General features: G+C 38.7%; 1 long non-coding RNA gene across 1 annotated transcript; it reads right to left on the bottom strand.

Annotated features, from left to right (window-relative positions):
* Positions 1–1,344: 1,344 nt before the first annotated feature.
* Positions 1,345–27,726, bottom strand: LOC112530595. The gene is made up of 4 exons (XR_003072349.2): positions 27,704–27,726; positions 23,686–23,761; positions 17,107–17,222; positions 1,345–2,657 (listed from the first exon to the last, which is right to left on the bottom strand). It is a non-coding gene; the product is annotated as an uncharacterized LOC112530595 (long non-coding RNA).

Here is a 27,726-nt window from a genome sequence, read left to right as displayed (position 1 = left end):
TGTGCATGTGTGAGCTAACCATTTTAGGTTCATTAATGTTATCTGGTCAGTACAGTGTATGTGGTACAATTGACAAGAGTAGATGAATATACCTATGTGGGGATGAAATTAACAGTACTTGTCACTTCCTTGCCCACATTTGCCAGATTATGGCTGACTCAAATGCAAGTTCATAGAGGGAAATCAGCCAGTGTTTGCCTCAGTACTAAGACTCTCAGATCTTGATGAGCTTCCTTAAGACCCTGTGCAAGGAACCCAGAAGAAGGGTTTTGTTATGAGGGGCTCATAGCTATGCAGCTTAAATGCAGTATATGCAGTATATACTGTTATGACAGGAGAGAACTTGTATCTGGAGATGTTAATTAAACAGCATCACTTTCTGGCACTCACTGCCCTATTCCTGTAATTCAGCACCCTCAGCCTTTAACAGAGACAAGGAACTCCCCGATCAGCAATATATGTGAGAAGCACTACTTACAGCCCTTTGGGAATATGACTAGGAGCAAAGGCCAGAGCTTCAGGATCCAGAAGGAACCATTTCCCTCTGAAACTTGAGAATTACATCTAAATGAAGAAAAAGCCAATTGAAACTACTTCTTTTAAGCACTCTTGGATTTCTTCCAAGCTGATTTTCATATTTTCATTTAAATAGTATAGTGGCAATAGCTCCATGCTTAAATGGTATATTTAGGACTTTATGTTTATATAAGTGCTTTGTATTGCCTGCAATTCTATAGAAATTGAGCACTTGAATTGCACTGCAGTGTAAAACAAAGCTATTATCTTTTCCTTGTACTTTAGTTAAGGAGCTGGTATACCAAATACCTGAGAAATACTCTTTTGTCCTACAGGAATTCTGCAACAGAGCAAGAATCCCAATCAGCTTGCCATTCTTCAAAACCAGTGCCCTTAATTCTTCAACTGCTTTCATCCAAAATCCCCCATGAAATCCAGCAGTGAATCTACAAGTTCTGCCTGGGCACAAGGACATTCATGCACAACCACTGACCTCCAGCCTTTCTGGAGCTTAACACAGCAATTACGCGAGTCTGATCCACCCGTGGGTGCTACAAGACAGGACAAGGACTTCAATAGGGGGAAAAAAATTGGAAAGATTTCTGTAATATCTCTTCTATCCATTTATGCAGAGAAGACCCCGAAGTGGGTTTTGTTTCCTGCAAGTATTCTATTTTTCATTGTTTATGAAAATTAAGCATACTTAAGTTCTTCTTTAAGTGAAAAAAGAACAGATTTAAAAATAATCAGTGTGATATTGGCATAGCAATCTTTGAGTTTTCTTGAAAACTTTACTTTTATGAGAAAGACCAAGTATTTTTTTATTGTATTTTTTTAATAAATCAATTAATATTAAGTGCCTTTATTATCAAGGACAATGCATGCCATAGAATTAGTTCCAGAGCCATCATCATCTCTAGAAGTTTGTCTCAAGACCCAGCACATAAGTATTAAATTGTTTCTTGCAATATCCAGGAAATTGGTGTTCCAAGAAAAACTCAGATATTTATTTTTTTATAGGAAATATAAAAATACCTTGTGCTAAATAGGAGCCTTCCATTCCTAAATAATTAAGAGAGGTGTGAAAACACAATCATCATGCTTTTATTGTGTCTTATTCCTTTAAAAATATAGGAAGGCACAGGAGTACAGGTTGATCAGTAGCTTCTGAAAATGAAGTCAGTTCCATAAATGCCACATTCTAGACCTTGGATCCTGCTTAAAAAATATATTATCAGAGAGTTTCTTTTGACTGTTAACTTCAGATGCCTATTGTAAAACAAACAAACTCAACACAATCTGTACAGTCTGATGAATTCAGCATCAGGAACACACACAACAGTCTGTGGATTTCGGTGGAAGTGTGATATAAATTTGCATTGCAATTCTTAGCTGAAAATCCTTTTTTTTTTCCTGTTTGAATATTACACTACACAGTAACATACTTACTGAATCTGTTTTGCAAGAAGATGAAAGAGCAGATTGAAAGTTCTGTCTGTGATAAATATCTCACTGATTGCAGAGCCTCTGTTCTGACTGATTGTAGTAGCAGTCTGGATAACCATCAGATTTACTCTTATAGGGAGAAAAGAAAGTATTACATCTGGCTTCACTGAATTGTAAATTAGCTTCTTCCAAGATATTAACAGAATGATAAGAAAAAAATCTGTTGCCATGAATATTACGAATGGTGGCCTTGATTCTACAGTAAATAGGAGCATCACTCTACAATAGTGTCTCCTCACCACCAGTGATTTGCTATGTGTTTAACTTTTATTGTCATAACTTTATGCAGTGCTGCTTGTCTTCTCTCAGACACTCTAAGTCAAGTTCCAGAAGATGATGATTTTATTTTTCATCTTTCATAATGTCTTCTCATCCTGAAGCAAGTTATAAGAATGCAGAAGGCAATAACAGCATGCTGCTGCGATTCTCCACGTGACCTCTTATGAGTTAAGTGAACCCCTTTTCTTCACTTGGTGTCAATATAAGTCATTTGCTACCAGTGTTCAATGGTTGGCTAGTGAGCACTTGCTACTGAGGAAAATAAAGACGTCAATACATACAGAACTCAGGGCAACTGTGCACAAAATCTTCCTGTTGCTTCCTGGGAAGTTTTGCTACCTGAGAGACAGTGGTCTCTGCCAAAATAAAAATAAAAATCAACAGACTTCAGATGGAGATGTTTTAATTCACAGGTGTGACTGGAAAATAAGAGAATATGAATAAAAATTCCAGTTGGAACCATTAATGAATCCCCACCGTAATCCAAGTAGAAAGAGCACAGTTGCTGTTTTCATACAGTCAATATCTGTTATTTTATTTTATATATTCCTTTTATCTAATATTTTTTTTTCCCAGATGAGCATTTAGAGCTACCTTACTCTCAGGTATTAATTACAGTGACTCTTTTGTAAGTTATATAGTCTGTTTGCAGGTGTCACTTACCCATGCTGTCACAAAGATGACAAATTACACTATGATTCCTCTTCCAGTTTTATGTCGGACAAAATACCATCAGAAGGAAAATACAGACTTGATTTAATTATATGTTTGGAAGTACATTTTTTCACAATTTATGTCTCTATTAAGCAGCTGATTATAAGCATTACATTATTTTTACTGAGAAACAGCAAAATTCAAATAAATCATGAGATACCACAGTTCCCCGACATAGTTGGAAGCTCATCCTTAACTCATTTGCACATTTATTTCCTGTAACCCCTCATTTTCAAGTTAAAAGAAACCAACTACCCTTTGGAATGCAAATACACAGATGTCCTGGATCTTCGAAGTAGATTATCAGCAGCTAAACTGCATTTGCCCTGATAATTTTCACTTCAAAGCAAGGCAGTGTTTAAAAGCTTAGCAAGGAATATGTAAATGACAGTATCATTAACAAAATTCAATCTTTACTGAAGGTTCATGGCAGCATACTCAACCTTGAAAACTGATAAGATCCCTGATGACCTTTATCTGTGTGATCAATTGAAATAATTTCAAAATTGATTTCTTTTGGAGCAAAGATAGCATGGGTTTCAGAAATAGACCGCATGTTGTCTAAATGCTGGTCTTCAATCCCCAGTAATTTTGCTGATAGAGAAGACAAAGAAATCCTCAGCACTGTTTAATCAAGGTTACATGAAGTATAACAACACCCTTTCACACTAGGGATTATTTAAGTGGTACTTTCCTCCATTTGGTGCTTATTTTTACATATAACTGATATTTATTATTATTACTGAGGAATTTTGTGAGTTTGACAGTAATTTGTTTAAATATTTATGGAAGTTTGCTGAAAGCATTAAATTCATTTGTGTTATGAGTTTGGAAAATAGAACTTTTGCTCCCACAAAAGTGGTCCGTGCCTTGTTACACAGACCTGAATATTTCACTGTCGATTAGATGCTTCAGAAACCTTACTTCATTTCCTATGTCACAGAATGCACATCTGCTTCTGCCATTGCTGGTGATACTGCTTTTTAATATCTTTTGCAAAAAATCTCTATAGAAAATCCTTAAAAAAAAGATTTAAAAGTTTGTGATACTTCCTTGACATGGGTCAATCTTTTCCTGTTAAAGATCTCATTCATTTTTAGTGGTAAATCTCTGTTCCTATTATAAGTGACTTCCGAAGCATCTCATTCTGTTTTAGTTAACTGCATGGAAATGAGGCTTTCTAATAAAAAAATTATGGCTCAGAAAGAGTGGAATGGTGAAGTGCAAGTTTTGGCTGGTAACTTCCTCCAAAGACATGATGCTTTTTGTTGGCATTTGTTAATGAAATGGACCATATAGCGTGGTGAATTAGAGTATAACGTGTATGATTTCTCTTTAATGAATTAAAATGAAAAAGTGAAATTCATAGGAAATAAAACATTTATACGTTTGCCATATGCTAACTTGCTGAGGAATTGGCAGGATTTAAACTTTTATCATTGCAGCTAAGCAGAATCCAATTCTAGATACTGGCTTTAAAAAAAAAAAAAAAAAAGAAAGAAATTTCAACCCTAGATAAAGTCTGGCAAATATTTCTTAGTTATTTTTAATATATTTTTTTTTAACACAGAATGAACATTTGTTCACAGCTATTGGGATGCATCCCTACTCAACTTATTTTCCCAGATTGCAAACACCTTCCTGAATTTGTGCATTCCTATCATTTCTCATTCCATTCTCTCTATAGCTTGACAGACTGGGGTAATCACTGCTTTTGTCAAGTGTGTCTCCTGCCAAAGAATATACAGGGCTTGCTGTATTGTCACAGCTATTTGAATATGCTCTGTATAGTTAAAGACCTGGCCACTGGAGATTTTCCCAAAAGTCAGCATTAGAGGAAAGCTCCAGCGTAAGATGCTACTGTTGTGTGTTATTTGTATGTTGCTTTTTGGAAACTTTTCTATTCTACAAGATTATTAAGGAACATTAATTCATATTTCAGCCTCTTACCATCTGTAAAGTTAAACAGCATTAATACTACATCTTCCTTTCATTATATCCCATGTGTTTTTGCAACCTGATTTTGTCGCACACCAGGATTTTACATCATAGAATCATTGAATCATTAATGTTGGGAAAAAAAAAAAACTAAGATCATCGAGTCTAACCATCAACTCATCCCCACCATGCCCACTAGCCACATCCTTCAGTGTCATGCCTACCCGCTTCTTGAATACCACCAGGGATGGTGACTCTACCACCTCCCTGAGGAACCTGTTCCAACGCACCACCACTCTTTCTGAGAATAAATTTTTCCTAACTTCCAACCCAGACCTCCCCTGGTGCAACTTAAAGAGTATGTTTTCTTTTTCATTTTCTCCCACTGAGTATATGGGATACTAGTGCATGAAGACGTTTTCTAAGTGTGGAGATTTTATATGAAGTTAATGCTTAAAAAAACAGTGTTAGAGGAGGATCTCAGTGCCCACCTTGTAGAAAGAAAATGGGACAAAATCTATCTTGGGACATTTCACTATATGTTTTATAGCACTGACTAAGAATTTAAAATTGGAAAAAATGATCTAGTAAAGATTAAGTCTGTTAATGGAATTATTACTATATATTTAACTACAATAAATCATGTCTTCTCTTTATGGTCTGTAGTAAAGCAGCAATGACCCAATGGGAAAACTGAGCTGGTTTGGTGAAATGTCTGAATACTTCTTACTGAGGTTTTTGAGGACTATTTTGTTTCCAGAGACTTTCAACTAGAAATGTACAATGCAGCTAGAAAGACTGAGTTCTAACTAAGCCAGCTGCAAGTCTCCTTTCACACTCTGAGACTTTCCTCCCACTTTCTGTCCTTTGCTTCTGCTCTCTCTTTGGTATACTCTCATCATAAATAACAGTGAAGCTGTAATTGCATTGTAGAGGAAATGCAATGAAGATTTAAAGCCTCCACGTTAGGGACAAGACTGTTTAGTTCAACTAGGAAAGAAGACAGGTACAATGATATATCAATATATATTTTATTAAGATGTTATAGGGCATATAGTATCACATTCATATGGGAAGTTGCACAGGTGGGCACTGAAGCTTTGCCAGCTGAACCAGGTAGTGATGGTATCCAACCAGCAGAAGACAAGGGCTTCTCTCAGCCCTGCATCCACAACAGCTGACACAGCTTCTCGGAAAGAGCTTAGGAGGGGACACACTGCTACCCACATTTCAGGCTGCAGAGTGTGCCCTACTCTTATAGGAGCACAGCAGAGGTGAACACACCTGTGGGAGGTGCACCCAGATGGATGAACTTCTCCACTTACGTATAGCATGCCAGGAAGAGGAGGCTGCAGGGTGTGTGGAGATGTGAGAGGGAGATAGAATACTACAATCACTCCCTGTCTTCTCTGTGACAGGTTTTTTATGTACTGAGATATAGACTTCAGTCTACATTAAATGTATGCCAATGTATGAAAGCAGGTGTATACATTCTTCTGGAGATATATAAGGATGTAAGTGTTTTTATATGAAACATAAGTTGGTTGCATCATTGGCACTGACATAAACAATTGCAGTGCTACAGATTTTGCAGACATTTCATTTATAATTGAAAGAATGCCTTGTCACAGAAGTAAGCAGGCTTCAGCCTGCCAGGCAAGTATGTAGAATACACTAAAGTGAAAATAAAATTGAAAATAGATGTTCAGAATCATTACTTCAGAGAAAATTAGAAAAGGCAACGTGCTTAACTGATATAGGGCTTGGTTTTCTCAAATTCCAGTTGAATATGAGGACATCATTGACACACTACTGTTGATACAGGTTGGTTTATTTAGCAGTAGGGATTAGTACTGGGGACATAAAATACTTTTATCTCCTACCTCAATGATTTTGCCTCACAAGAAGCACTGAAGTCACAGCAGCACACTTTTATCTTTTGCTTCAAAATGTGCAAGGACCTTTTCCTCAGATTCCATGTACATTGTTTTTAAAAAGTGCCTGACTACGGCCTAATTAGCAATGGAAATCTTCCAAACTGGGGAAAAGTGGATGGCAGTGGGTCAAAGGCTTCAGTGATGAAGCTGATGGTGAAAAAAGGGGAAGTAGTAGGTGGGCACTTGACCACCCTAGATAGCACTGAGCATGCCCAAAGGGACATTAGCACATACCTACAAGACCTTGAAAAAGAATGAGTAAGTATGCCACTGTACTGCGTATGTATGTTTTAACTGTTCAAATGTGGAACCTGAACTCTGAGGGGGCACACTTGCTTGGCGAGTTGCCCAGTACGTATCATGAGGAATGAAGGAATGCTTCTTTCTAACACCACTTTGGAGTTACAGAGTTTTCTTCCTGGATTTCAGATGACACTGTGAGCAACCTGATTTACCTGAAAGAAGTCACTGAATATTTGTTGGTTTTCTGTTTCCTTCCATAACATGGGTGACAACAAAGATTATGTGTCTTGAGTTCAGTTTCTGTCTGCCTCAGTAGCCGCCCTTTTGTTTCTCTTAACCTTGCAGACTACATTCTTAATCCAGGAAAAATAATGGACTCTTGAAACAGCAGTTTACCTATATGTTCTATTTTCCAGTGGTCTTTTGAGGCTGCAAGTTAAGTATGTATTCATGCAAAGTATTATCAAAAAGGCTTATTAAAATTATCTTTATTATTCATGGTATTGCTATGGAACAGATTGCCCAGGGAAGTAATGGAATTGCCATCCCTGGACATATTTAAAACAGCAGCTCTTAGGGAGATGGTTCAGTGGTGAGCTCTGTTGTATTAAGCTGAGTGGTTGGACTGGATGATTCTAAGGGCCTTTCCAGCCTAAATGATTCTATGACTGTGATTACATGTTATTTGAAAAAAAAAAAAAAGATTTTTATACCCTATAAGAATTTATCTTTTTTTCCACTTCCTCCAACAGATTTGACATTTTATAAAATGTTTTTGCAGTTACCTAGGATGGCAGATTTCATACAATATGGCTGTTAAATACCAAGAAATATATGAAGTCAGGCTGTTTGAACAAAAACTGTGCAGAAAAGGTTACAGAAAAATAGCTTGAGAAGTAATAAAACCCTAATTATCAGTTGGTCCCAAAAGTTCTATCCCAATATTTTACATCTGTACAGTGAAAAATGTTTCTCCCACTTATCATTTCTGGCAGCTAATTCTGCAAAGTAAAACTTTTCAAACTCTGTTTCAAGTTATAAGCTAAATAAAGACTGACAGAAGGAAAAAATTGCATATGCTAATATCATGGAGAAAAAGGGATGTTTTATAGTCTTGTGGGTCCAATTGAGTGGATGGAGCTAAGAGAAGAAATTACATATTTACTCAAGATCTTTAATTTGAAATAGTTTAAACTTCTGCTTTAGGTGCTCCTAAGGATGAAAAAAATTCAGGACATTTTGCTGTTTTTCAAACCAGCCCCATGCAGCCTGAACAATGGTTAACAGAACAAAATGAAATTCAGTGTTTTCCCTTGCCTATTATTTAGCAATTTTAGAAGAGTTTTCATTTACACTTAATTTTAGTAGTGTCCGTTGAGTCCTTATTATTAAACACTATGAAGTTTGCAAAATCACATAGCTGATGTTGATACTACATTCCAGGCCATCAAGATAACAGATGCTGTATTTGCATACATGTGTTCTAGGGGATTGAGGGAGAAAAGACATTGAGATGACTTAGTTATGTGTTTTTTATATCACTCTTTTTTTTCACAGAAATGTTGGCTTTTCCCTTCTTTAATGAATTGGACAACTTTTCTCTCCACTATCATTAGTCTCTTAGGCAATATAGAATTAATCTGAAGTTTGATGATGGTTGAACAGAGAAGCTGAAGTACCATTCTGATGACAGATGAGAGAAAAACAACTTAGGGGAAAAAAATCTTATCATCATCATGCGGTGCTGGAATTTACACTGAAACCTTTTATAAAACATCCACTGAGGGGAAACAGTCACCAACGAGCATTAGTAAAGCAAGTAGGTGGGGAAATGAATTACAGAAATGTTGAGGGAGTAGAAGAAATGAAAGCAGTATTTAAAAATGAAGAAATCCAGGTACTCATCAGCTAAGAAAACTTAAGATATTTAGAGGTTCAACAAGAGTACAGGGAAAAAGAGCCCAACCTCTGCTGTTCCCAACTAATTTAATCTGAGTTACTTACCCATATTATCTCTGTATTCTTTTGTATCATTCCTTTTCTATGCTTCTTTCTAAAAGTATAAGCTCATCCATTCACAGACAAGAAGAACCTGGTCTCACATTGATTCTCTGTGGTGAAGAAAAACAACTGCCTGCAGTTCTTCTGCCCCAGATCTGTGTAGGGTAGATTTTTGTGCAAGGGCCTGATAGTAACCAGTATGAGAAATGCTTCCGAGCTTACCACAACAGGTAGATCTGTAGAATAGGCTGAAGCAAGCTCTGGCTCCTACCCAGCTACACTGCTGATCAAGGAGGTGCTGGAAGGGCAGATCCATTTATTTGCAGAATTCTCTGCCAAAGAGGCAAAGTGGTCACGTGCAAAGATAAGAAAGGAAAATGTAGTCTGATTGTCCTGCTCCCCAAATTGCTATGTCACCTGAAGCAGAATCTGTTCCAAGGAAGCACAAACCCTTGCTGCGAGTTTATCAGAACAAAGCAAAACAAACAAACAAACAAACAAAACCACTATCAAGAGAGGAGCAGGTGGTCGTTGGTAATTATTGATATGAAGTAAATAAAAAGGACAGCATATCAGGGCGAGCTTTAAAGAGTGGCAGCTTCTTGGCCACTGAGCATGAAAATCATTTAATGGCATATAATGGCACAGCAACAAAAATCCAGAGAACTGGAAAACAGTGAAAGAATAATCTAAGCTAAAAACAATAACAGCAACAAGGATGTCCTGGGGATAACTGTTAATTGCAGGAGTGGTTTAGCATTGTATGTGGCTACTGGTATGTGGTGAAAGCTCTCTTCCCAGCAGAATCATTATCACCACTGTTTTATGCTATTCACAATGAAAAAAATTCATTGGTTCATAATGATGATTCGTTCGTAATTCTCACATTGCCACTGTAAGAAAGAAGCATGTGAGCTTCTTAACAGAACTGCCACTAAGAACGAAATATAAAAATGAATTTGCTCCCATTGTATTCACACCTCTTTTAATGGCAGTGAAAGAGCAAAGACATCTACTGATCTTCTAGAAACAAAGTTTTAGAAGCACTTTTTAAATAACATGTGTGGAAAAGATAAAATAAAACACACTAAGTCTTATTCTAACACAAATCTGTGGAACAAAACAAAGCTGGGAAATGTATGCAATGAGGATTAGCAAGCATGTTTTTGCTGGGTATTCACAGACACCTTCCTGATTACAGAATGAGAATGAAGTGCAGGATTTACTCAGTGTTACCAGTCATGACATACGCGTAATGAAAACAGACATTAGTTAGGTTATTCCCATACAAAGTCCAAAGAAATTCATAGAATTAGTTATTCTGTGCATTTTATTTTTCTGAGGTGTTGATATGAGTTAGTGACTGAGTAGCAAAAGACATCTGTAATTCCTTTATGGATCCCAGGAGCCATATTGCATCTCAGGCTTTCCATTTTCTTTAAAAGTGAGTGCAGCTAACTCAAGTACTGAAATTTACAGAGCCAAACAAGTGTCAAAGGGTAACACAAAAGAGATTTTTCCCTAAGGTTGACTCTAAACTCTTGTCTACTATGATATGAAAAATCATCAGTATTAGTCAGTCTTACTGTCTTGAGTCTTAAACAATTACTGAAAGCTTTGAGCTCCATCTTCTGTGTAAGTACTAAACCTGCCCAAAAGAATATACCCAGATTTTTTTTTTTTTTTTTGAGATTACTTCTGTCACTACTACCATTAATCATATGTATTGAAAGGTGTCATGTGGCAAAGGGAAATAAGCAGAGCAAAGCAGAGAACTGCAGCCCAATAACCGGATCTTTCAAGGTGACACACGGTGTCTATTTGAATTTTGTCAGAAGATGAATTCAGAATAGCACATACCTACACAGCCTATGACAAGCCCAGGAGTCCCTTTCCCCTGCTGGGGAAAGGAGCTATAAATAATGATGACACAGTTTGTAGTATTGCCCTGTTATTATCTGATATTAATAACACTATAGATTTCACATTTTCACTTCTCAAATTCGATAGCACGGTGAGACACAATTTCTGCCATACCCATCAAATGAGTGAAGAACTCTGTTTGACTGATGTGTCATTGGTATTTTAGGTTTCCCTTGACTGAGGTGATGAGCTATTCTTAAGCTCACCACAGCTCCACATTTTCCTACTTTGCTGTTATTATAGGACTGATGTTTAAAATGGACTGGAGGCCATAGCATTGGTGGGCCAAAAAATCCATGGTAGTTACCACAATCCCCTCTTTTTCATCTAGTCGGGACAAGAATTAGCATGTAAAACACAACAGCAAGGATCAACAGTGAACAGAGATTATCACACCTCTCTGTGAGAGATGGAGGGAGAAGGATGCAGGCAGGGGGCAGACTGAGTGGAGAAATCAAAAGTAATGACAGCTCCAGTACTTAGAAAAGTCTGATCATTTAAAGAGTACCACTACATTTTGAATACAGTTTTTATATTAGTACTCATGCCTCAGCATGTTTTTCATTGAGTTAACTGCCTCATCTGTTGGAGAAAAGCGATAACAGGAAGTGAAACCTTTGAATATGTTTTTGTTTATTTGTTTTTTTTAATCTGTTTTAAAAAATGATTATTTTTTTTTTACCAGCTGCACTGCATATGTGCCTTCTGCAATACAGAGACAGTGTTAGTCCTAGTCTGCTGCTCCAATATATTTTATTGCCCATTTTATCTTTCACTAATCATTAATCTCTACTTCATTACAACTAATTACTTCAAAGATCATTTAATCTTTACTTCAGAGTTTGTTATGATAACCAAAGATCAGCCTGTTTCTTGCCTTTCACTTTGACAGAATCTTACGGGAGCAGCAATGAAAACTAAAGCAAACAAACAATGTTTACCATGCTGCCATGCAGATTTTCCTTCTGAAATGTCATGAGTTCAATCTTGGGATATTTTAAGTATTTCCTTCTAAAGAAAGTGTTGCAACATAAGTCTTTCATATTCTGCCTTCTAAAAACATATTATCTCCCATCCATCTACAAAGCTACACTTATCTTAGGCTATGTCTTCAGAACTCAGGCTGAAAACTGATATATTTCACAGCAGGGGAGGGGAGGGGAGGGGAGGGGAGGGGAGGGGAGGGGAGGGGAGGGGAGGGGAAGGAAGAGGAGAGGAGAGGAGAGGAGAGGAGAGGAGAGGAGAGGAGAGGAGAGGAGAGGAGAGGAGAGGAGAGGAGAGGAGAGGAGAGGAGAGGAGAGGAGAGGAGAGGAGAGGAGAGGAGAGGAGAGGAGAGGAGAGGAGAGGAGAGGAGAGGAGAGGAGAGGAGAGGAGAGGAGAGGAGAGGGTTTCTACAAGTGAATTAATGTTTCTATTTCTCTATATATATTCTTTTCTTGGGCAATATTGTTCTGCTCATATCTTTTTTCTCCATTAATTTCAGCAGCTACTTGAACAACATATTTTTCCCAGGGCATAACACAAACATACAACTGATGATATAATGTACACAAGAGCCTAGTGTTTCATTTTTATGAGGAAAATATTTTCATCTTGTGTGAAATGAGACAGGCTTTAACTCAGTTGTACATTTTTCAAGGCATATGACACATTCCTCCAGCTCTCCCACTGCACTTAATCCTGTCATATATTACCAGGTGGTAGCAGGAGGAATCAGAGTAAAATTTTATCCCATTGCAATACTTACTCTTTCCACTCGTGTATTCTGACACACCTCTCAGACTCCTGCTGAGTCTCTGGATTTGTCAGCTCTGTGTAATCCATCCCTAAGCATATGGCCTTAGGAATATCTTTATTATCACATGTATGGGCAGCTTCCAATCAACTAAGGCTCACCACTCTGGCAAGATTTTTGTAACCAATAAGTTATTTCTTTCTGGATATCTCCAAGAAAATATAAAGCATTTTCGGATGCTGAGGAGGATCCAAGACATCCACAAAATTTGAAACATGATTGTGTATAGATGACCCACAAATTTCTGGAGAATCAGGCAACAGGCATGCAAGACAACCTATCTAAAACTCTGAGAGTCTGTACGTAGGTGGCAGAAGCCATGGTTTCCACACAATTCACTCAGTTACTTCCAGACCTCTGCCAGCTGTGCAATAGGAAGCTGTGCAATAGGAATCTATACCTGTCTTCTTGTAAGCCAATAAATATTTCAGGTTGTCCCTGCTAATCTCTCAGATCCTTTCAAGCATTAACAAACAAAATAAGACTGATTCAACCATTTGTTACCCCAAAGTGTTTGGATAAATGACACAGTTCTGGAATAAAAACTCTGCATTCATAATATGGAGCAAATATTTAGAGAATTATTTTTACATTAACACAGCCTTTTCAGGAGAGCAAAGCGACTGCTTCAGTGACTGCAAAGCATTCTCTGTTGTCCTCCATTGTAGTGACACATGTAAATCTCTTCTGCTGTCTGGCTTGCAAACTTATCAAAAATGACACTGCTGCTCGGAATAACCCCCTTGGGACACTTTCTACTCTGCCATAGATCCTACAGAGTCATAGAAAAACCTCTGACCACATCATGTGCCACTGGCATCTCAAATGGGGGAAAATGTCAAAAGTCTTTTGACCAACACAACTGATATATCAAAGAATAAGCAGCGCCCTTGGTGGTGTGACTAATTACAGAATCATAGAATCATAGATGATTGCAACTTGCTCTCTATCCTCATTCATTTTAGTAGGAAAAAAAAACAGCTAATGAAATAATAGAAATAGCCCCCAAAAGCCTGTGAGGGCTATTAGAGAGGCTGACTAGCAAAAGGCTCTTCTAGATGTTTTTTGTAAATAAACAAAACCAGCAAATATTTGATAAAGACACAAACATAAAAATAGATACAGAAAAGTTCCTCCCAACATTTGCAGTCTTTAATCAGCAGCTAGAAATCAGTCTGTGTCCAAATTAGAAGACTGAAGATAACTAGAAACCTTGTGGATTGATATGACATGGCATTCAACAGATCATGGCTGCATGGAAGCTGTCCATCAGCAATGGGCCCTCAGGTTTCCTTGGGGCCATACTGTGGCCAGGGAGTACAGAGGAATAAGGTGGCTATCCAGGGCCAAAGCTGTGTCAGGGAACAACCTAGTGAATCACCTGTGCTGCCAGTTGTTTTTCAGTACCCAGCAATGGTCTCAGGCACTGATTAGTGCACTCATAAAAATATCATCACCCCAACAAGAGCCTTGGATGAACTTTATGATAAATTCTTTGATTTGTAATCATTATGCTTGTATTTATCTGCTTATCTGAAAACATTAAAGACATCATACACTTTCACACTTACATAGCTGCTCAAATGAAAGCAGGGGAATGCTTTTAGATTAAAGATTTGCAGCCTTTTCACCCCCTAAGTTTCACAATGCCATTCTTTCAGCATGCCTTTCTCTTTGAATACTGGTGCTGAGTGACATTAAGGTAAGTGTTGAGATATCTGTGGAAATATATGTAAATATTCACAAGAGTGATGAGGTGGAAGTGTATGGTCTATGCACCATTGTTTGAACTAAAGTTGAGATGAAGTAAAGAAGTATTAGGCTGATGAAGATGCTCTTTCTCCATTCACATCTTTGCAGTTAGAGCTGACACGGAGTCATACTAAATGATCCTCAATCTACAGCAGATCTTCTCTAAAGTTCACTCAGATCAAAGGAAAAGTTTCAAGAAGTTTTAAAGAATGTAACATCCTGAAATTATATCACAGCAACCTCTCTTGTCCATAGAAAGTGAAGAATGTCCCAGGGTGGTCTTGACTGACTGCTGACTCTGTATGGTAATTAGTGAGGGAGAGAAAAACTAGATATTACCAAATCACTATTTTTAGTGATTAAATACTCTGTATCAGTTTCTCTTTGATCTGTTAAAGAGCCCCACTGAAAATGAGGTGCAGATATTAGTAGCATTCTTATAGAATGTACAGTCATAGTAGAAGCTAATGGCTGATAGCAAAAATAAGATAAATTGTATTTCCCTGGAAATAATGAAAGAAGGTCACTATCTAATTTATAGCACAAGTTAAGCCCAACAGAATTATGTTGAGAAAAATTAGTCTGTATTTAAATTTGCAAACCCTGCTTTACTGAAAATCTTTATTTAGGTTGCTTAATTTTCTTACAGAAAAAAATAAAAGTTAAACACTCAGGGGTAGCTACAGCTGCTTTTAAAGCCAGCTCAAGAATATCTTTCCTGCTGGTATCCTAGAAATAACAGACCTAATCTTGCTGTGAGATATCTGATATCACCTTTGCCTTTTCAACCTTAGTATAACCCAATTCTTTGTATTTAAATCCCACAGCTATTATGGGCCTTATGCTGGGAAGTAGGAAGGGAGGGGAGGGGAAGGGAAGGGAAGGGAAGGGAAGGGAAGGGAAGGGAAGGGAAGGGAAGGGAAGGGAAGGGAAGGGAAGGGAAGGGAAGGGAAGGGAAGGGAAGGGAAGGGAAGGGAAGGGAAGGGAAGGGAAGGGAAGGGAAGGGAAGGGAAGGGAAGGGAAGGGAAGGGAAGGGAAGGGAAGGGAAGGGAAGGGAAGGGAAGGGAAGGGAAGGGAAGGGAAGGGAAGGGAAGGGAAGGGAAGGGAAGGGAAGGGAAGGGAAGGGAAGGGAAGGGAAGGGAAGGGAAGGGAAGGGAAGGGAAGGGAAGGGAAGGGAAGGGAAGAGAAGGGAAGGGAAGGGAAGAACAGTTCTGCATGTGTGTTGCTTGGAGGATAGAGGAAGACAGAGGCAGAGTGCTCCATATGCTTTCCTAGTCCCTGTGGCAACACAAACAGCATCCCACATTTTCCCTGCTCACTCTCAACTATTATTCTGTGTTATTAAATGAAATATACTTTAGAAGAATACATAAGTAATGAAAAAATACCAAAATTATTATGTAAAATCTTTGTTCACGTATTTCCTAGTATCTGAGAGTACATTCTCTTTCCAAGTTCCACAGTAGGACTTCCTCTATACCTTGCACCTCTGTGAATCCAGAACACATGCACAAGAGCAGTGCTTCTGTGCAGTACTTGAGTCTTGAGCAGACAGGTGAGAATATGTGGTGGGGTGAGGGGAATCTCATTTCCCTGCTTCAGCGCTCTGAGACATGATGGATTATCCAGATTTTCTGCTCTCAAAATATATCACATTTTACAAGATTCTATTAATATAATGGGACTTCACTCACTGTGCCTCTTGACAGGTTTTCGCAACAAACTTTTTCTGAATGCTAAATTCATTTTGACTAGTGTCATATCTGCATAATTTTAATCTCATCTCTCCAGGGAAAAGCTCTCTATGGGAATAACTGAGAAGACATAACTGCAAGAACAATGATACTCTCATCAGAAAAACAGTCTGAAAGTTCTTGAGGGGTTTCCCAGTCACACCATAAACAAACATTAATTTAAATACAAAGGTTTTGGAGAAAGAATCAGTCATTTTGCTCAGTGCTGGATTCACATAACATAAGGAACTGCTCAGGACAACAGATGTGTATGCCATCCCCGTGGTTCCTTATCCTAAAAGATCTGGTTTAAAGGTCTGGATAAGAAGCCTTGATGCTTATGACCTGTGATATTTTTGTCCCTGTACCATAAGTAATGCTCTTCCTCACCCATAGGCTGAAATAGCTCATAATTATTAATCAGGTTATCATTACAGAGACACTTTCACAATTGTTGTGGTGTTTTGTTTGTTTTTTTCTTACAGGATAGTTTAAGAGTAGCTGATACAAATCCTATGTCATCTTCCTGTATTCAAATAAGTGCTTTTTCAGAGTTAGAATATGCATGGTCTACAAAATGTGAGCTACAGTAGGTTATTGGGACTGAAACTTAATACAGCACCTCCAGTTGATGATGCATCCAATTTCCTTACACAACGATATGGAAAGAGCAATAGTTCCCTTTGCGTGTTGGCATTGCTATGCCCTGATCACTATTTAAAGGGGGAAAAAAGAGGGCTGTAATTTAAAAAAAAAAAAAAAGTCTCACCGAATTTTACCGAAGTCCTCTGGCACTGCTCATATAAAATATGCATTGGCACGTCCAGAAATGGCAGTCATTAAACAGCTTACAAGAAGAGGAGAATGTTAATACTCCAAATGCTGCTACAGAAAAAAATGTGACAACATGAAAGGCAAGCAGTCAAGACTGGCATTTAAGAAAGTAAACACTGTTCACAGAAACTGAATAAAATCAATTTCTTCTACTTGCATAGACCATGTTTGTCTATGTACCTGATCTTTTGCTATTCAGAATTTTGAAATAAAAGAAACAGTTTTAAAAAAATCTCTATACTTAACATCTAATTTAGTATTTCAAGTACACAATTTAATTTTTATGTAAGTGGAAATTGCCACTTCTTTTTTACCTCTATGTTTACTGTATTTAAATACACTTATTTAATGTTTTATTTTATAATCCTATAGAAATTAACTAGAACATTTAAATATTAAAGAAATATAAAATGCCACTTTTTGCAACTGAGAAGAATGAAAACAAGACTTCCAATGGTGTTTTTAGATACTATTTGTCAGCGTTGTGTGCATCTGCATTCACTTAAATGCTGTTTGAAAATTAGTCCTTTTAAAAATCCAGCTGCTAATGGAAGAGTTTCAGTGAACCAGGCTTGACTTTTCATTTATTCATTACTCTTCAATTAACTCTGTTTACTTTGAAAAGTGATCTTAAATAGTGAATTCTTCACAGCAAGAACCAATGTGCTCAGTGCTGTCCTCCATCTGCTTGGAAGCAGGTGCCAATCTCAATAAGAAATATCAGTGAGGGCCTGTCTTGGGATAAGGGAACATTTGGATTTCCTGAAGGGGCACATATGTTCTGCTCAGAGTATGATGATAACTGGGCAGGATTCTGCCCTGAGATTTGGTCTCTGTGTGGCTGATACTGCTCATACCCATTTAGGGCACTAAGCCTGTGTGCCTTCATTTCAGTGAGTTCTGGTTAGACCATGGCTGCCAAGAGTTGCAAGACGGTCCAGGGCCCACCAGAAATACCAGCAAATGGGAAGCATCCCTCCCCTTTAGCAAACAGAAGTTGAAAAAACTAGATGTTAGTTCAGGCTGATGTGAGAAAAGTTTGAGACTGCTTAATTGTGGGAAGAGAACTCGACGAGTCAGCTTCTTAAAGATGTATTTGAAAAAGCAGGGTCTTTTCAAGGATGTCAAATCCTTTACTTAGTACACTTTTCCTCAATATTTAATGATTCTATAATTGCTTAGATCCATGGATTTTTTTGCTTCCAGACACACCTGTTGTTAAGACTGAGGACACAGTTTTGTCAATGCTTTAAGTGCCTTTCAAACACGACAGTGTCCTTCTTATCTATGAGGGCTGCTCCAAAAGTAATGCCTTCTATTTTATGATGTTGGCCCACAGTGCAGATGGTGGTGGTATGGCAGTAGAGACTGAACCTCTGCCAGTATGCCACTACATTTTATTGCCGTGAGACAGATGGCAGCAGAGGGGCAGTCTGACAGAATGGCATCTGACATGGAAGTGCAGGTGGAGCAAATGTATGTCACTGAATTCTTCCATGTGGAAAAAATGGAACCCACTGACATTCATCAACACTTGCTAAACTGTTATGGAGACCAATCAGTGGATGTGAGTGCAGTGAGGCCATCTGTGGTGCATTTTAGCAGTGATAACAGTGTTAGTGGGTCACCTCTGCTGGTGCAGGTTGTTATGAGAAAGGCATGCAGGCTCTTGTTCATCGTTGGTGAAAATGCAAAGCTGATGGTAATGACTCTGCTGAAAAATAGCGTTTTGAAGCTGAGAAATTGCTCTATCAAATAGTGTTTTTGTGCTCTTTATACAAGTTGTAGTTTCCATGGAAATAAATAGAAGGCATTGCTTTTAGAGTGACCTACTCACTTTAATAGAATTCATTTCTACTGCTACTCTACAGAAATCATTCAGTCCAAAAAAGGAGGAAGGGTAACATCTTGATAAGACAACTACGCACCCAGTGAGAGATTTGTTGAGGCCCTAAATTCCATTCTCAGTCCCCCTCCCCAGCAGTCTGACTGATGGCTGAAGGCAAAATGGAAGGAGAAGGGGAAGGGAAAATAGGGTGAGGGAAAGGGAAGGGGAAGGGGAAGGGGAAGGGGAAAGGGAAGGGAAAGGGAAAGGGGAAAGGGAAGGGGAAGGGGAAGGGGAAGGGGAAGGGGAAGGGAAAGGGAAGGGTAAGGAGAAAGGGAAGGGAAAGGGAAAGGGAGAGGGAAAAGGGAAGGGGAAGGAGAAGGGGAAGGGGAAGGGGAAGGGGAAGGGGAAGGGGGAGGGAAAGGGAAAGGGAAAGGGAAAGGGAAAGGGAAAGGGAAAGGGAAAGGGAAAGGGAAAGGGAAGGGTAAGGAGAAAGGGAAGGGAAAGGGAAAGGGAGAGGGGAAAGGGAAGGGGAAGGGGAAGGGGAAGGGGAAGGGAAAGGGAAAGGGAAGGGTAAGGAGAAAGGGAAGGGAAAGGGAAAGGGAGAGGGGAAAGGGAAGGGGAAGGAGAAGGGGAAGGGGAAGGGGAAGGGGAAGGGAAAGGGGAAGGGGAAGGGAAAGGGAAGGGGTAAGGAGAAAGGGAAGGGAAAGGGAAAGGGAGAGGGGAAAGGGAAGGGGAAGGAGAAGGGGAAGGGGAAGGGGAAGGGGAAGGGGAAGGGGAAGGGAAAGGGAAAGGGAAAGGGAAAGGGAAAGGGAAAGGGAAAGGGAAAGGGAAAGGGAAAGGGAAAGGGAAAGGGAAAGGGAAAGGGAAAGGGAAAGGGAAAGGGAAAAGAAGATCCTGAACTGAAAATGACACCCCAGATCTCCCAGATAACAGAAAACAATTATCTGGAAATAGTGACAATTTTTTCACTCAGTAAGAGCTTGGAATCCTTATTATCTCTTCAATACTGGGAGATCCCATCCATTCCCTGTGACTCAAATTGCCTCCACCACAAGCCCCACTGTGCATCACAGATAAGTTCAGATATGAACAGGAGGAACAGGAAAAAAATGCATAGCAGTTCAAGAGAAATTAAGCAGATTTTCACTGTCATCTCATTACATTTACCACAGTAATTGCATGATTAAAGCAAGAGAGAAAAATCTGAATTTTAATCATTTTTTCTTAAGCTGTCTTCATTGAGATAAGAGATCTAATACTTCTGGGATAATGCTGAAGGAGGATGTTCTGCCTGTAATCTGTTAACTGATTTTTTTCCCCTCTTTAAATAATTGATTAAAAAATGTTTTTTTGAGGAAGATTCTTCTAATTAAAGTAATTTTGTCTGCAATTTCCTATCTCCAACTGTTATGTTAATTGTGGTTTTGTTATTTAAAAGGGGAATAGGTATGTGGTCGATGAGTCACCCTCTGATAGATTCGTGGGAGGACTTCAGGAGCTTCCTCTTTGGTCTGAATTTTCCCATTGTAAAATCCTTTCCACAGATAAAGCAGAAGAAAGGATTCTAACACATCACAAAAAGCTTTAGATACATCCTTTCTCAATTACTTCTCGTTCTTCCCCTACTGAAATGAAAAACAAAAATGGGCTTTAGTGTTTCTAATTTGAATTTGCTTAGAGATTTCACTGTTTTGAAAGATCCTGCAGCTGCTCAGAAGACCTGCAAAGATCTCTGTCCTGTAGGAGCTGACCTAGATGCTTTCCTCCAGGCAGTAGGTAAATAATAGAGCCCAGCAGGGCTGCCCTCATGACTAATGGATATGCCTCTGTTTAAGGTTTTTCATCCTTTGGACCGTAGTAATTACACAGCCTGTGCCAGCTCACCTTTCTTTGCAGTATTTCAGAACATTTTATTTACGGAAAAATCATGAGAATTTTTTTAAACTATGAGACTGAAGAAGTGAAATGAACTTTTTTTTCTTTGTTTTCTTTTTTCCTTTTTTTTTTCCTGCAGCATTACAAGCTGCGATTTAAAGCTGAGATTATTGTTTGTTGTGTCTTTTCTTCACTTGATTTTTTAATTACCTAACACCTAATAGGCACTTAATGTGCAAACCAACCAATCACTGCTGCATTGCACAGTACCTACACTCCAAAGAGACAATTGTCTGAGGCATCATATCATAGAATCATCATGTCTTAGAACGGCCTGGGTTGAAAGGGATCACAATGATTATCGAGTTTCAACCCCCCTGTCATGTGTAGGGTTGCCAATCATTACACCCGGCTGCCCAGAGCCACATCCAGCCTGGCCTTGAATGCCTCCAGGGATGGGCATCCACAACTTCCTTGGGCAACCTGTTCCAGTGTGTCACCACTCTCTGTGTGAAAAACTTCTTCCTAATATCCAACCTAAACCTCCCCTGTCTCAGTTTAAAACCATTCCCCCTTGTCATATCACTGTCCACCCTTGTAAACAGCTGTTCCCCTTCCTGTTTATACACTCCCTTCAAGAACTGGAAGGCCACAATGAGGTCTCCCTGGAGCTGTCTCTTCTGCAAGCTAAACAAGCCTAGTTCCCTCAACCTTTCCTCATAGGAGAGGTGCTCCAGCCCTCTGATCATCTTAGTGATCCTCCTCTGGACCTACTCCAAGAGCTCCCTGTCCTTCCTGTACTGGGGGCCCCAGGCCTGGACGCAGTACTCCAGATGGGGCCTCACAAGAGCTGAGTAGAGGGGGACAATCACATCCCTCTCCCTGCTGGCCACCCCTTTTTTAATGCAGCCCAGAACACAGTTGGCCTTCCAGGCTGCAAGCGCACACTGCTGGCTTATGTCCAGCTTCTTGTCTACCAGGACCCCCAAGTCCTTCTCCACAGGACTGCTCTCAAGGAGATCTTCCCCCAGTTTGTATAAGTACCTGGGATTGCCCCAACCGAAGTGCAGCACCCTGCACTTGGCCTTATTGAACCTCATTAGGTTCTCATGGGCCCACTTCTCCAGCCTGTTCAGGTCCCTCTGATGGCTTCCCTTCCTTCCAACATATGAACTCCACTGCTCAGCTTGGTGTCATCTGCAAACTTGCTGAGGGTGCACTCAATGCCATCGTCTATGTCACTGAATTACCACAACAAAACAGTGAAGCTGCAGTGGTTCACACCAAGGAGATGCTCTCATTCAGCTACACTTTTTCTTCATCAAAAATTTAGATAAAGAAGTCAGAAGGTCTGCAATATCACCATTAAAATACAATAAGTCACAAATTCAAAGCATCTGGCTTGATGCATTTTTTAAGCTGGAAGATCAAGAATATCCTTGATAGAAAAGTTTCCTGAAACAAAACTAGAAAAGTCACTGTTCTCTAAACTTGCATTACAGACAGCCTTCTACAACACTCTACAACACAGTTTATATTGTTTCCTAGTCTAAAAATATCTCATGTCCAAAAAGATGACTGAACTATTTAAAATTTAAAAAAAGATTCTTAAAGGGAGATACAGTGTTTCTGCTCAGCTAATTGAAAAGCGTTTGTTCCGTATGGTAATTAGAATATGATGCATTTTTCAGCATCTTCCATAGTTATTTTACTTTAGCTCATGAAATACAAGTTAATTAAAATGTCAGGGTTGTTTGATTTAATATGGTGTACTGGTTCCAAACCTATGTGTTTAATCAAAGAGCTTTCTGGATCAGAAAGAATAATGAATGTTATGGAATACATGAAGCCTATCCATCTTGTCATTTGTTTTTTTTTAAAAAGCCCTGTTATACAGTATGGCAATAGAGAATAAATGAAACACTGCACAATAAAAAAGCTAAAGAAACTCTGTATGAACACTACTTGCCACTGGCCTCTTAAACAGCCCACTTCACTTTGTTCACTAATGAAATGTCCTTGGACATGGTCCTACCAGTGTCACCATTTTCTTATCTCTGGTTCTTTTTTCAATTCACAAAATTGCAATGCACTAAAGCAGGAAAAGTGTTTTCAAAGCAGCATCTCTTACTTTGAACTGTTTATATCTGATCTGAGCAAGAAGGCCAAGAGGGAAAGGAAAACAGAGACAGAAAGACTATCCAACACAACTCTAAGCCAAGAATGGAAATACAACTCATGTTCAGTCTAGTGCCTCAGTTCATTAAATATGAAACACTTCAGGTTGCCTCAGGATTTCTGGAAACCTGAGAGTAAAGGTGATCTGTTAGAGTAACGGACAGAAAATCCATCAATGGCTATTCAGTACAAAGGTACCACATATCAAGGCTCTGAGTCCTTGAATCAATTTCTGGAATCATCCCTTCTGCCTTTGATTCTCCTAGATGCATAACTGCAGTTCTCCACCTTACTCCAACAACATGTCTTCTAACAGCACTAAACCACTTGGTGGCTTCTGATGGGCTTGATTTCTTGTCCTGAGGAGCTCAAAAACCAGGCACAGGACCCCAAAGGCAGGTTTGAAAACAGCAGAAAAGAAGGAAGTTATCCTCTTCATCCCTAGCCCTGTCCAGTGTGGTGTTCCTACCCAAAGTGCACACTGCTGGATTAGATAAAGCAGAAAGTAACAACTGCTATCAAAAATGGCTGCACAGTGGAGAGAGAGCAAAGCATGCATGTCCCCTTGTCTCTGTTTGATCATACATAAAGATATACAGAAAATATTATTTCTGAGGGAGGAAGAAGACTTACCAACCAAAGGCAACAAATGAAGTTTCACATATTACGTATGTAGATGTTTTTGGTGGTAGTGGTGGTGGTGGTTTTCCTGTGGGAAAATTAAAAGAGGCAAGTAAACAAGAATAGAGAAAAAACCTTAAGACCTAAAGTGTCATATATGTTAACATGTCCATGCCCATTTTAAGTAGGGTTCTTTTCTTTTGTTAACAAGAAATTCATGTCTAGCCAAAATGGTTCTGCGGGAACAAAATCATAGAATCATAGAATCACAGTGGTTGGAAAAGATCCACAGGATCACCCAGTCCAACCATTCACACATCACCAATGGATCTCACTAAACCATGTCCCTCAACACAGCATCCAAACGTTCCTCGAACACTTCCAGGGTTGGTGACTCCACCACCTCTCTGGGCAGCCCATTCCAGCACCTGACCACCTTTCACAGAAGATTCGGAAAATCATTGTATCAAGCTCAGATCATTACTCCCACGTTATAGGTGGGGAAATTGTTATATTTGGATTAAATAATAGCATCTGAAATGCCTTCTATAAGAGTGATAAAGCTAAATTCCAGGTATTACCATTTTCCTAATGAATGAATCTTTCCTCTTTTCTGCACACATTAAAGGATTTATTTCTCCAAAGTACTTCTGTCACTGAACATCCCTTGAGAATCAAGAAAACTGGTAACCAAGGCATACTGTGTCAAAATCCAGATGGTATTTAGTCCATCTGATGCACGTTACTGCTGCTCACTAAGCAGCAAACTGCTCCCAAAATAGGATGTGCTTTTTTTCCCATCACCTGGGACAGCATGATTTGAAATGACAGTGGTGACAGCAGTATGATTTGATATCACTAGAGGGGATTTGCAAATTGTCGTAAGGAGAAGATAAACAGACTTCTTAAGAATGCATTTTGCCTGGTATTCTGTCTTGGAATGAAGGCTGCCGTGTGCTCACTGCAGTGCTGATCCTGGGGAGGAGACTCAAGGAGAAGGGGTTGCTTCTCCTTATTTTCCCATCTCCATTTTTTTTTCTTCTTCCTCTCCCTCATCAAGAGCTGCTATGGACAGTTGGGGTAATTTCAGGCCGCAGGACAGACTTATTGTATTCACAGTTCACTGTTTTCACAATTCACTGACTGTTAGAAAGTGCTGAAATCTGCTTTCTGCATACAAGAGATTTCAGGCTAAAAATTTGAAGTAGGAAACTGGGGAAAGATAGACTAACACAGTGGTACATGTCCTACTCAGTATACACCTGGGAGATGAGACAGAAATTTATTCCTTACTTCTGACTATAGCAAAGAGAAAAACCTTGGCTTGTCCACTTAAGGCTGGTTTCACTTGAGCCATTCACTGTCCAGATTTTACGCTGGAACAATTATCACACTGAATTTTTAGCATGAGGAGAAATGAAGACAGAGACAAGTGTTGAAGATCAGAGGAGAGGACAAATTCCAGGCATGCAACACAAGTACAATGCAAGTCGTTAAAAAGAATGTAAAAATTTATACTCATATTCTTCATTTTTTATCATCTCTATAGTAGATCCCCCAGCACGGGCATTTGGAAAACTCCAACAAATAGCACAATTCTCTGAAGGAGAGAGGATCTATGTCACATGATACTAGTGAAACACAGCTTCTGATCTGCTGCTGCTGCTGGAAAACATTTTGGCTATACAGAACAGAATTTGCATAGCACAGATCAAGTCTCTTACAGGCTGGTGATGCACTGAGCCCAACCAGATGTAGAGCAACACAATTCTATCTACAGGCATTTGAGGATATTCTCTTCTGGCCTGTATTGCTCTATTTGTAAAGTTCCCATCCTGTTATAATGAACTACCTTGAATAATATGGGTAGATAAGCAGCCTAAAGCAGGTAAATTCAATTTCATTAATTATTTACGCTTGATTAACAGTTAACATATACTGTGTTGAAGGCTGTGTCTTGAAGAGTCTTCTCAAAGACAATAAATTTGAAGCAGTTGTTTCAGTCTTACCTAACAGAACAGCTGCAAGAATCAATTCTTATCTTTGTTCTATTTCACATATAATTTTTGGAGGAGTGGTAGTTTGATGTCTTCACAGACTTGTTGGGCTTTTTAATTTTTGCTGAATTAAATTTTCTTTTTTTTTTTTTTTCCTTGAAATCAATGAATTTGTTGAATGCCTTCATTCAGCTTGCTGAGATGAATATCAGAAAACACCAAGATCTCAGGACAGCCTTTTAAAACCTGGAAAGTTGATTTTCAGGCTGTAAATGTTTCTTTCATCACATTTTTACTAGCATGCTCTAATAGAAATAGCATGTTCATTGTTGGTTTAGCAGTGATAACATAGGTAAATTGCACAGCAAAATAAGTGCATAATCAGGTCTTGGTACTTATGTCATTTATTGGAGCACAAAATGAATCTCAGAGGATCACTTCTCAGGGACTAGAAAATTGTTTCTATGAACATAGCAGTTCTAAACCTCAAAATTGTTCATTACAAGTGTAAATGAGATGAAGCTAATGCTGCCATTTTCTTTTGCCTGATTCTGCTGAATTAGATGAATAAAAGCACATCGCCAAAATGTTTATGGTACTGTAGGACCAATTTGAGTAGGTAGCAAAAAACCAGTGTGTACCTATAGCAGATATGAAATAACTAGATCTTGTTTATCAGCTTCTGCATTCAGATTAGTCACAAGAATTTGTTTCAAGAATCTAAATGAAATATGATTGTATTAATGATAGTCCTTTCATTGGTCTTTTATAGAAGGAGAAAAGGGAGGCTGAAGATAGAGATAGAGTGATCTAATGTACGTCTCCATTAGTTTCAAGAAAAAAAGTATTTTATAGTTGTGTATATACATATATGCACACTGTATAATTCAACACAGACAACCATGGGAAGCGTGGGTTCATGAGTTCATTTATTATCATTACTAATAGAGTACTTACTGCTGTAGTCACTCCCCAGAATCACTTTGTGCTGCGTGCTGTACAAGTAGAAATTGCTAACTGTTGGTCTGGATAAGGACAATGAGCTAACAGAGGCAAAATGATGAGGTTATGTATTTACTTCTTGCCTTGTAGCAAGAGATAATTTATAATACTCCAAGTCTGTGCCATTAAGAAGCAATCTAAATATGTAAATGAAGTTATCATTTTTTTTCCAATTTGCAGATGAGGATCTAAGAGAGTTAATGACAGTAATTTGGGCAGACAGACTGATCAGGGAATTTAACTCCTGTCTCCTGAATCCCACTTTAGTCCCACTCACAGAAAGAATTATATTCTACCTGTCCTACAGGAAGCTATCTCTGGAGATTTGTAGCTAGATAACTACAAATAACACTTTCTGACCTCATGCACCTGGTGCAACCATCCTTTACGGATATAGCGTATTATATACACACTGAAACATTGTAGACATTGAAACTGGCATCACGTCTGCACCATACAAGTCAGTTGTAACTGTTGTGGTTTATGTGATGCTGGCTAATACACTGAAATATGCACACAAAGTCACTTTTTGGTTGTAACCCATGCCTCAGATTTTCTATCTGGCAGTTTTACAGTGTATAATGTTTACTAATGTGCAGTTCTCAAATGCATTATAAATGATGTGTGTACTCTTGCAATATAGATTTTAACAAGAGAATTTTACTGTTATTATTTGCTTCTAATTTTAATTCTGTTTTTCAAAATGTGTTGAAAGGAGTAGGACTGGAATATGCAATCAACTTCTCAGGCAACTCACATTACTGCAGCCAAATCACGAATGCACTATTTTTAAACTAAGGAAGACTCTTTATTATTCTTAAAGAAAATCACGAAAGACTCTTTCAAGTGGAAAACATAATCTCTACCTCAATAGTACAGGAAGAGGTATGAAGGAATGCAAGTTTTCATGACATGATTTTTGGATCAGCTTCTTTCAGAATGCTCAACCTCATCTCCAAGTTAATAAATACATGTTCAGGACTAATTAAAAGCCTAAATATTTTACCTGATTGCACCCTGGAACTACTCACCAATTTGAGTGAAAGAGGCAGAT

The sequence above is a fragment of the Gallus gallus genome, chromosome Z, assembly GCF_016699485.2.
Source record: "Gallus gallus isolate bGalGal1 chromosome Z, bGalGal1.mat.broiler.GRCg7b, whole genome shotgun sequence".
Lineage (NCBI taxonomy): Eukaryota > Metazoa > Chordata > Aves > Galliformes > Phasianidae > Gallus > Gallus gallus.
The sequence above is the reverse complement of the archived record's forward strand: the minus strand, read 5'-3'. Positions and strand labels throughout refer to the sequence as shown.